Raw genomic sequence first — 11,277 nt, forward strand, 5'->3', positions numbered from 1 at the left:
AAAGAGGAATCATAAACCTAAAACTGATACCAAATGTAATACTTGCCCTGAGTGTTATCTAAAATCACATAATTCAAATAAACTAAGTGTGGTTAAGGAGTTGATCCTCTAACCAACTTAAGAAATAAATCATTTAAAACCTAAAAAAAATTTATTAGGTTCTACATATAGTACACGGAAGCAAGCTAGACGAAAGTAGAATAAAAAGATGTTGTCATTAGAGCAATTTATTACTGTCATGACAACCCTCCTGGGCCAACTTCCAGGAGGTATCGTTCCATCATTCGACCTCCGATCGAAGCGATTTTAAAGCTCACACATCAAATTCAAAGGGTACTATAAGTGTACCAAATTTTAAAATGATCCAACGGTCAGATTAAAAATTAGACATGTTAAAAGATTGACTATTTTTGCTGATGATAGCACCTCAGCGATTTCAAGTCCCACATGTCACTTTTAAATATTACTATTAGAATACCAAATTTTGGAAAGATCTAACAGACGGATTAAATTTCATGCATGTTGCAACATCAACATATATTGCTGTCATGACAGCTCCTCCAAACCAAATTCCGAAGTGCGCCGTTTCTCCGTCCGATATCCAGTCGAAGTGATTCCAAAGCCCACACGAAGCTTATAAATGGTTTTACTTATGATCTAAATTTTAGAGAAATCCAATGATCGAATTAAGATTTGGACACCTGAATGCAAAAGTGCAGATTTTTGGTAAAAACCATTTTCAAAATTGTCCAAATCTCATCCTAATGGTCACAAACTTGTGGGAACACTTTGGACACGTTAAATAGGACTAAAAATACCTGATAGAACATTTAAATGGTAGAAAAACCCTTTATACCAAAATTTGACCACTCGGGTGCCATTTCCCAAAATGGACCCTAAACCCCCAAAATGCACAAATCACATAAGAGTGGCCAAAAACTATTCCAAATATCACATACACATATGAATACACAGGCTAAATATTTTCACTTGGCTCAGAGATCTCTGTGGGGCCCACGCACCCACTCTCTCTATCCAAGGTATATGTTTGCTTATAACACACCATTTACAATGTAACCATTTTGCATTTACTTGTGGAATCACATATATATCAAAATAAATATTTGCTTATAGTGGAAACTTGGTCTACTAAATAAATCCATCAAAACCACACACCATAGCCAAGTTTCCTAGCCACAAGTCTATAAGTAGACAAAAATTCATACACAAGCCATACAATCCACACATACTCACGCACATATACATAATCATATCCTACTGGCACCCTAATCATAAATACATTATAATAGATTTGCACAAAAGAAAGGGGTTGCAGTTCTTTACAATTCACAAACAACCCCTAGCTCTGCTCCTTTCCCCGTCCTCCACTAATTCCTTCGCCTGGACTTAGAATATTGAAAAGAGAGGGGTGAGAAAACCACAGTCTCAGTAACAGAGAAATCCACATTGATTATTACAAAGCAAGCCATAATTGAATAAGCTAATGGAATTGGTATGCCAATGAGCTCATCCATCAAAATGAATGAAGATGTTGTTGGAATAGAATATGATTGCAAATCATATAGAGGGATGATAGGATCTCTTTTATATCTCACAGCAAGTCATCCGGATATATCTTTCAATGTTGGTCCCTGTACAAGGTTTCAATCAGCATCGAAAGAATCCCATGTGACAGTAGTGAAAAGGATTTTCAAATATCTAAAAGATACTGATTCACTGGGTCTTTAGTATCCTAAAGGAGGAAGTGAGTTCTTACTTGAATATTCTGATGCTGACTTTGGTGGATGCAAGACAGAGAGAAAAAGCACGAGTAGAACATGCCAGTTTTTTTGTGGTTCACTTATTTATTGAGCAAGTAAGAAATAAAATACTGTCTCTTTATCATCAATTGAATCAGAATATATAGCTGCTAGATTGTGTTGTTCTCAAATCTTATGGATGAAGTAGTAGCTTGAAGATTTCGAAATCAAGCACAAGAATATTTCAATCAAGTGTGACAATACCAGTACAATATGCTTGACTAAAAATCTAGTTCATCATTCTTAAACTAAGCATATTGACATTCATCATTATTTCATCAGAGATCATATTTAAAAGAAAGACGTCATAGTGGAATTTATCGCTACTGAACTTCAACTTACTGATATCTTCACAAAACCTCTAGGAGTAAAGTAGTTCATATTCATAAGAAGAGAGTTAGGTTTGTTAAATCCCAACGAACTGTAAGCCTATTTCCACTCTTGAACTTTAATATGCTAAATTATGTATTTTAATTTAGGCATCGGAGTTGTTGTTTAAAAGTATAAGTCTCTATCTAACGAAATTCTCTATTGGTGTTATAAAAATACGTAACACTAGTGTTAAAAATTCAATACCAATACTAATGGTTCTTTTGAGAAATTGCATATAGCTATAACACCAGTTCTATATTATTCAACATTGATGCTGTAAAAGTTAGTGAAAGCCACCACAAAGTCATCAACACTACCAAGAGATGAGTCTGACACCTCAAAATGACTTAGCATAGATAAGCTTAAATTGATCTATAATTTTAAATAAGGTAACCATTAAACTTCTATTTTTTTAGTTTAACACCAGTGCTATGGTAAGCAATACCGGTGCTATATATATATATAGATGCTTGGATATGCATTCTTGCTCAATTCACTCTTTTGCCCTAAAACCACCAGTACTACTCTCTCTCTCTCTCTCATAAACTCCTTCTTCACTCTGCTACTCTAGTATCCATTTTCCTTTAAACCCAATCATTCTTCTATTTAAATTATTCCATTTTTCCATCCAAATCTCTAAAATACACTGACCAAATCCTCAATGAAGCCTACACGAATGAAAATGACTAAAGAGGCTTTGAAAGCTTGAGGACTCTTTGTATTTGATTTTTTTCCAATAAAGAGACATTGTGGTTAAGTGACCAAGATCTAGATGAGGAAATTCAAGCCTTAACAGCTAGAATGTGGCTATGAATAAACCAAAATAAGTTGTAAAGGTAAAAAAAAGGAAAGAACGAAGGCAAAGACTCTTAACGAAGAACCCATGGAAACCACTAGTACTGCACCATCACAGCCTACTTCTAAGAAGCCAAGAACTGCTCAAAAAGGTTAAAGAGCAATAAAGAAAACTAAAGCTCCTTAACCTAGTGAGCATGAATTTGTCTCCTCTAAAAGGATACCTAAGGGTATATTGCCTACTCAACCTCACTCAGGAAATCTTGAAGAATAGAAGAAGAGGAAAGGGAAAGCAACTATCATCGAGGCATTAAATGAGAGTGATGATTTTGCTAGTTTCTACTTTGACTCCCTTCAACTAGGAAAATTCCAATTCTGGCCTTGAAAATGGCTAGAAAACAAGTCAGTAAGTCTTGGATTGTAAACTTAATAGAGTTAAAAAAAGGGTATGATGTTACTAAAATGATGAAACCTTACAAGACTTTATTGGATCTTAACATGGCTATAAGTCTAGAAGTTGTAAGAGCTTTTTATAGTTCTCTACAAGTTTTACATAATGATGAAGTACTCAAAGTGATAGTGTAAGGAAAGTCTTTTGATATTGCAGAAGACTCTATCTGAACACTTTCCTAAACTTTCCAACCAATGAAAGGTTGTTGAGGCTATCAAAATTGTCTTATGAAAAGCTAGTTATGTTCACAACAATATTGGGGTTTGATCTTGCAGTTTCTTCCAATTCCTTCAAATTAACTTCTATAAGTTTCTTGTCTAGCTTCTAATATTTTGCCTGGCACAAGTAATGTAGATATTTATTCTTAGACTATCTCTCTTTGTTTAGTGCACTTAATTTCTATGATTAAATCAATATAAAGTCAAATGTAGATTTTAAAAAAATCGAGTCAGTGATTGATTCTATCAAAATTCAACTAAAATTCATGATCTTCCTATGACCTCATAAATTATGTCCAAGTCTCTTGATCAATAAAATTATATTCCAAACATGGATCCTCATTCTTCTTTTCTCCTCAAATGTATTACCTGCTAAGCGTTGAAATCTTTCCATTAATCACATACTTGTTAAAGCCAATATTTCTTCATATCAAGGGTAGGGGGGATATGATAAATGAGCGACAAGGTATAATATTTATAAAGTAAGTTAATAACATCTAATATAACTCAAAAAATAGGATAAAAATAAAAATTTGTATACCAAAATGTCATCCCTAATCATGTCCTTCATAGCTTATGGTACTTCCTTCCATTTAAGGTACTAGATGCCAACTTTAGATCAAGCCATAAGGCCTATATAACTTATAAACTTATCCTCTTCTGCATCAAGGTCTTTTATCATCATGAAAATCCAAATGTACCCTCTCTATAGTACCTTAACATATAGCCATCTCTTTTAACTTTGCATTACCTCTACCTTTTCTCTCTTTAGATGCGTTGGATGTATCGCCAATATCTCAACTAGAACCCTCTATGTTCCTGTTAAGAAAACAAAATGGTACAAGTAAGTAATTTAAATTTAAACTAAATATATAAAAATAAATAAATGAACTATTAAAATAAAAGAAAATGATTGTCTTATTAATTGAGGTCATACTTTATTCATTTTCCCAAATTCCTTCACATCTTTAACAACATATTCATCATTGACCAAATCTACTTTAGTTAATCTAAGTGAAATTGTACTAAAAGATAAAGTTTCATTAAGGTTGAAACTTGAGTCATCATCCTCCACATCAACAATCTATCTTTTACCTTGTAATATAATGGAGTGCTATTTATTTGCTAGATCAGTAATATAAAATACTTGTTTTGTCTGACTTGCTAAAATGAAGGGCTTATCAACCCTATTGAAATCAACTGAAATAAATCCAAATTCATTTTTATTTTAGTAGCATTAAATGAATCTACTTACATTTGAAAATAGGTACTTTAAATTTGGTATAGTTTATTTCTCATATCTCTTTAATCACTCCATAATAGTCCATGGAAGCTAATAGTGGGTTATTATCTTTCGACCTAGAAAAATTCATCACTTTTGCTTCTACTATTACCCCACTATTTTGCAGGGTAATTTTATCATCTTGAGCTTCTGTGTAGAAGGAGTAGTCATAACTACTTTTTTTAACCACCTTCTAAAAGTCTTGTTATGTTCATTAGCCAATTGCATCTCATTCTTTCCTGGGTACTTGTTTTTGAACAACTTTTTATGATTATGTAAATAAGGTTAGACTTCTTTCATGTTATTCAAGATGTACACATATGCTTGTAATGCTTCTTCACAAGACATACGTTTCACTTTGACCCCCTGTGTTCCCTTACTAGCAAGTCTTGTCCCCTCATGTCGAGTTTGAGGTACTCCAATAGCCTTCAACACTTTTAGATATGCAGTACAAAATTTAATAGCCTCTTTAGTCACATACCATTCAACAATTGATGCTTCAGGCCAATATGGGCTCTTGGAATACCCTTTTAAGATTTTCATGTATTGCTTAAACAAGTACATCTACTTTAGATAAACAGGACTATAAAGCCTTACTTCTCTAACCAAATGAACTATTAAATGAATCATGATATCAAAATATGTTAGACCAAAGTGTATCTCTAATTGGCACAAAATAATGTAAGCCTCATTTTCTAATTAGTTGAATATATTTATGTTAATGACCTTACTATAAATAGCATTGAAGAACATATACAATCTAGTTATAGTGTGTCTCATATTATCTTTCATAATGCCTCAAATGACTACTGGTAAAAGTTGTCGCATTAACACATGGCAATCATGAGACTTCAAGCCTACTAACTTCACATTATTCACTGAGACAAGTCTTCTAACATTTGAATAATACTCTTGTGGCACCTCAATACCATGCAAACATCTACATAAACTTCTTTTCTCATTTTTAGGTAATGTGTGTGTTATTAGTGGCAAAGAAGCTCTCTTCCCCTATTTTCTTTTTGCATGTAAGCATTTTCTTATTCCTATTTTTGCTAAGTCCAATCTAGCATTTATTCCATCCTTAGTCTTATCACTTATGCGAAAGAGCATACCAATAAAACTAGCACACACATTTTTCTCCACATGTATTATATTAAGATTATGCCTCACATTTAGACTCTACCAATATGGCAGATAAAAAAATAGACTTCTTTTTTCACAAATTCTTCTCACTTGCATTTTTTTTATACTTACCAAACATAACATTCATTGTTTCCATGCGTTGATAAACTTGCTCTCCAGTCTAGGCTTTAGGAGCCATTTCATACTCTTATGAACTATTAAAAGCATTTTTCAAATTACGGTAAGGGTGATACCAATCAAGAAATCTTTAATGACTAAGGTAGATTATTTTTCTTCTATGTTTACGTTGGTAGTAGTGTGTGCCTTCTTCACATATAGGATATGTGTTGTGCCTTTTAATATTATATCCTAACAAGTTTTTATATGCAGGAAAGTCATTTATTGTGGTGAAAAATATAGTGCACAGCTTGAATTGCTCTTGCTTATAAGCATCAATTATATATACACCTTTCTTTCACAGAATTTTCAAATCCTCAATTAAAGGTGGCAAGTAGATATCAATATCATTTCTAGGCTGTTTTCATCCCGAAATCATCAAAGACAATATTATGTACTTATGCTTCATACACAACCAAGGAGGTAGGTTGTAAATAACAATAAAAATTTGTCATGCACTGTATGTGCTATGAAGACTACTATATGGGTTGATTCCATTTGTATAGAATTCAAGCCAAATGTTTCTCAAATCACTACCAAATTTAGCAAACATGTGATCTATTGTCTTTTATTAAAGAGAATTAGTCAAATGTCAAAGTTTTTCATCAAATATCTTCTCATTAAAATGCCATTTCAAATGCTTTTCTATTTTGGATTAGCAAATAAACATTAAAACTGTGGTATTATTGAAGATACCACAATACCTTCACAAGAGGACCATTAGTTATGATCTCATCACCGTCAACACCATCATCTTTTTTCACTTTATAGCGAGATCCCACATTTTGGACACTTGTGTAGCTCTTCATACTCATTTTTGAATAGTGTGCTATCATTAGGACAAACATGCATCCTTTTATAATCCATACCTATCGGGCACAAGATTTTCTTTACTTTATACATATGTCTTGGAAGCAACAAAAAAGTAGTGGATTAGCGATGGAAAATTTTATCGTTAATCAATACAAATTTCATCACTAAATGGGATAGCAACGAAATAAGCCTGTTGGTAAAAACACCTTCACTAATTCATTAGCAATGAAATTTAAAATTTTGTCCCTAATTAGCAATGAAATTGTAATTTCGTCCATAATTAGTGATGAAATTAGTGATGAAAAATTTTCATTGCTAAACAAGGATAACCTATTCCAATTCTATGACAGAATGCATTTCATCGCTAAATCTATCACAAATAAAAATTCTATAAAAAGTACCATTGCCACATCACCTAATGGGCTAGTGCCACCTTATTGTCATATCATTGCCGCCTCATCAACCCTCCCTGCCACGTCGCCTCCATGTTACCATTTACTTGTCACATCACCTTCACATCATATATTAACTTCAAATAACTTTAAATGTGCCTTGGCCAAATTCGGACCCACAACCTCTCATCTTCATGAACCTTTACGTCTAACCTTATTGTCAATTGAGTTGAAGGAGATCTTTAGTCTTTAATTGATAAATTAAATATATAATATTTAACCGGCCACATATATCAATAAATATATAATTTAAATATATTTATTTTATTTAACATTATTTTTATTTATAATAAAATAAATTAATTTTTTATATAATACTTATTTTATATTATATTATAATTTTAAAAATTATTTTTGATAAAAATTTTAATATTAAAATGAAAAAAATAATTTATTATCACTATATGTTTTATTATAATTTTTATAATATATAAGATTTTATATCTTTAAATTATTTTTTAAATATTTTTATTTTTAAATAACAATAATTAGGTATGTTACTATGTTATCAAAAAGTAATTAAATATATAATTTATATATATTAAAATTATTATTTATATATAAATAATTTAAAATAATAAATTATAATTATTAAATTATTTATTTATAGCATAATAATAAATTATTAAATAAATTGTATATAAATATTATTATATATCATATAATAAAATTTAAAACAATTAGCAATGGAATTATGACAAAAAGTTTTGTAATAGAAATTTCCTTCACAAATGCTGTCACAAAATGGGCATTTTGTAATAGAATAACGTATCCTAAAAATTAGCAATGGGCATTTTCATCAAAAAAATTCCATCATTAAATTATTTTTGACAGTTTAGCGATGGAATAGTGATCAAATTTTTTGTGACGGAACATTCTGTCGTTAAACGCCGTCGGTAAAATTATTTATGATGATTTAACGATGGAATAGTGACTAATTTTTAGTGATGGAATGTTCCATCATTAAATTTTGTCAGTAAATTAGTGATGGATTAGTGACGAAATAAATTGCTGTCACTAATTTGCTGTTTTTTTGTAGTGTATAGGTTGAAAGCATTTTACTCAAGAATTTAAGTAAACTCTGTGAAGCTTAAATCAGTCCACCCATCTCTTGACTTTAAGTTAATCAATCCCACACAACTATCAAGAGTGTAAAACCCAAGTATAAGGGTTTCTCTACATCACTACGCAAGTTGTCATATACATATGATTGTGCAAATAATACCTCTAACATGACAAATCATATCCATTATTCTATCACTCCAATCATTCACGATTGGTCATTCTAGGTAGAGCCGGGAATAAAAGCCTGGCCTAAAGGGTCAAGTTTGGAAACCTTGTTTAAATAAGTGTTAGGACTTTGAAAATAAATTTTTTTAAAGTAATCGGGTTTGAGGGCTTGACCTTGATAAGCCTTATAAAATAGGGTTCGGGCTCGGACGGCCCTTCAAGCCCTATTATATTATTGTTATTATTTTTTTCTTTGGTGAAACATGTGTTTGAAGCCAATGATTTACTCACCTGATCCTACACGCATTATATTATTATTAATTTTAATTTATTCTAAAATTAATTTAATACAATTTAATAAATATCAATCTATAGTATAAAATTTTTGATAATTTTTATTTTTCTATAATTATTATGTCTTTGCATTTGTAAAAAATGAACTATTTTTTAACTAAGATTTAAATTTTATTACTATACTTCTAAATGTGTATTGTTTAATTTCTAAAAAAATTATGAAAGTTTAATTTTTTTTAATTTCAAAATATTTTAATTAATTTATAATGCTTAATTTTATTTTAATTTTTTTATTTTTTACAAAAGGATTTGTAGGCCTGGCCCTGAGCCCTTCACATAAGGGCTGGGCTTAACAAATGGGGTAAAAAATGAGGAACCAGGCTTTAGGGCTCAGGCCCTTAAGGGCCGGGCCTGCCTGTATTCCCAGCTCTAATTCTAGGATATAGAAGTGTTTGTTCTACTTTTCCATCCCATATCCATCTTGTATACAAATTTATCCCATCACAAATTAAATAATACTCTTTTATTTTATTAATACACAATTCAATCTTATTTATATAGTTAGCATAACAACAATAATACTTTCCATTTTTACTGGGAATATTTCTTCTAAAAATTCAAGAAACTGGTCCACACTATTCTCATATTTCTCATTCTCCTAGAATTCATCTAACTATGATCTATTTTATTTTTACCTAATCAGTCATCATAAAGTCCATCAAATTAGCAATTCTCTAATTTGCATGAACATGTTAAGATTAGAAAAATCTGATAAAGTTTCCCCTTAAAAAAGGACACCTTTCAAATTTTAACAACAATAAATTAAACACTTAAACCACTCCAAATAATCAAATATTAAATTTAATCAATAATGGAAACAATATACCACAAAAAATTTCAACAATATTTCCCTTAAACATGAAATTCTCCAAGTTTCAAGACCATTAAATTAAGCACTTTAACCAATTCAAATAATCAAATATCAAATTTGAACCTAAATAGAAATAGTGTATTTCCATTAATAAGTTTACTAATCTTAAACCCAACATAAATTTGAACTCTATAAACATTTTCATATGTACAAGTGTATACTATATATCTGTTCATATGTATACTATGCAAAAGAGTTTGAAAAATGAGTAACACTATTAATTTAGAATGTGGAATAGCTTATTTCTAGAAAAATGTAAATTTTGATATCTTTCAATTATTGATTTAATTCCTATAGGTTTAATTTTTTTTAGGAACTACTAGTTCTTATAATTTATTAACTTCAAACAACTCAAATCCTTTTAGTATTATGCAATTCCTATAATTGCAAAAATAATCCTAATAATGTATTTGTTCATACATATAGTATAGAAAAGAGTTTGAGAAATGAAAACACTATTAATTTAGAATGTAGAATGGCTTATTTCTTGTTATCAAAACATAAAGAATACCTTTTTAATAAAAGGTAACTTTTGATACTTTTTCAATTATTTATTTAGTTCCTATAAATTTTAATTTAATTAGGAATTAGTAGTTTTTATAATTTATTTTTAATGATGCCCTTGATTTCCTGATAAATAGATCATAATCCTAAAATCATTCATCAAGTAATTTTTCAAGCAATTAATGGGTATCTAAATTCAATCCAAACAATAGTAAAGATAATACTATAATTTTTTATGTTTCAAATATACTTGAGTTAGTTAAATCATTTAATAAATCTCAATCCATTCTCATACTTCCTTGTGACCCATTCTCAATCATTAGTCATAATAAACATATCAACCATTTTGATGCTTCATTTAGACTAAGTAAAATTCTATACAAGTATTCTATGTAATCCTTTCTTCTATTTGGCATCTTAAGATTCCAACCAATAGCTCCAACCAATACTTACTCATATTTCTTCAAGCTATTATATGACAATTTAACGACAATCCCTTCCAGACAAATTTTCTCTCAAGCATCTCCAAAAATCTAAAGTACACCCAAGGAAGTCGTCACAATAATCAATAATAATTTAATCAACTTCAACCTTAACTCTATTATCAATATTCATCTGAACATCAAAAAAATAAACACAAAAAATCAACCAAAAATACACCACATTTCCTAAAAATCATGACAGCCACAAAGATGAAATGGAAAGGACTTGGCACATTACAAAATGAAGAAACAAGAAACCAATTAGTTAGCTCAGAGTTTCTCAAGGCAACCATAATATCAAGAACGCCAAATTTACTTCAATGATGATCGAAGA

The sequence above is a fragment of the Prosopis cineraria genome, unplaced genomic scaffold (assembly GCF_029017545.1).
Source record: "Prosopis cineraria cultivar Desert tree isolate PC_DT_omini unplaced genomic scaffold, ASM2901754v1 PC9, whole genome shotgun sequence".
NCBI classification, from domain to species: Eukaryota; Viridiplantae; Streptophyta; class Magnoliopsida; order Fabales; family Fabaceae; genus Prosopis; species Prosopis cineraria.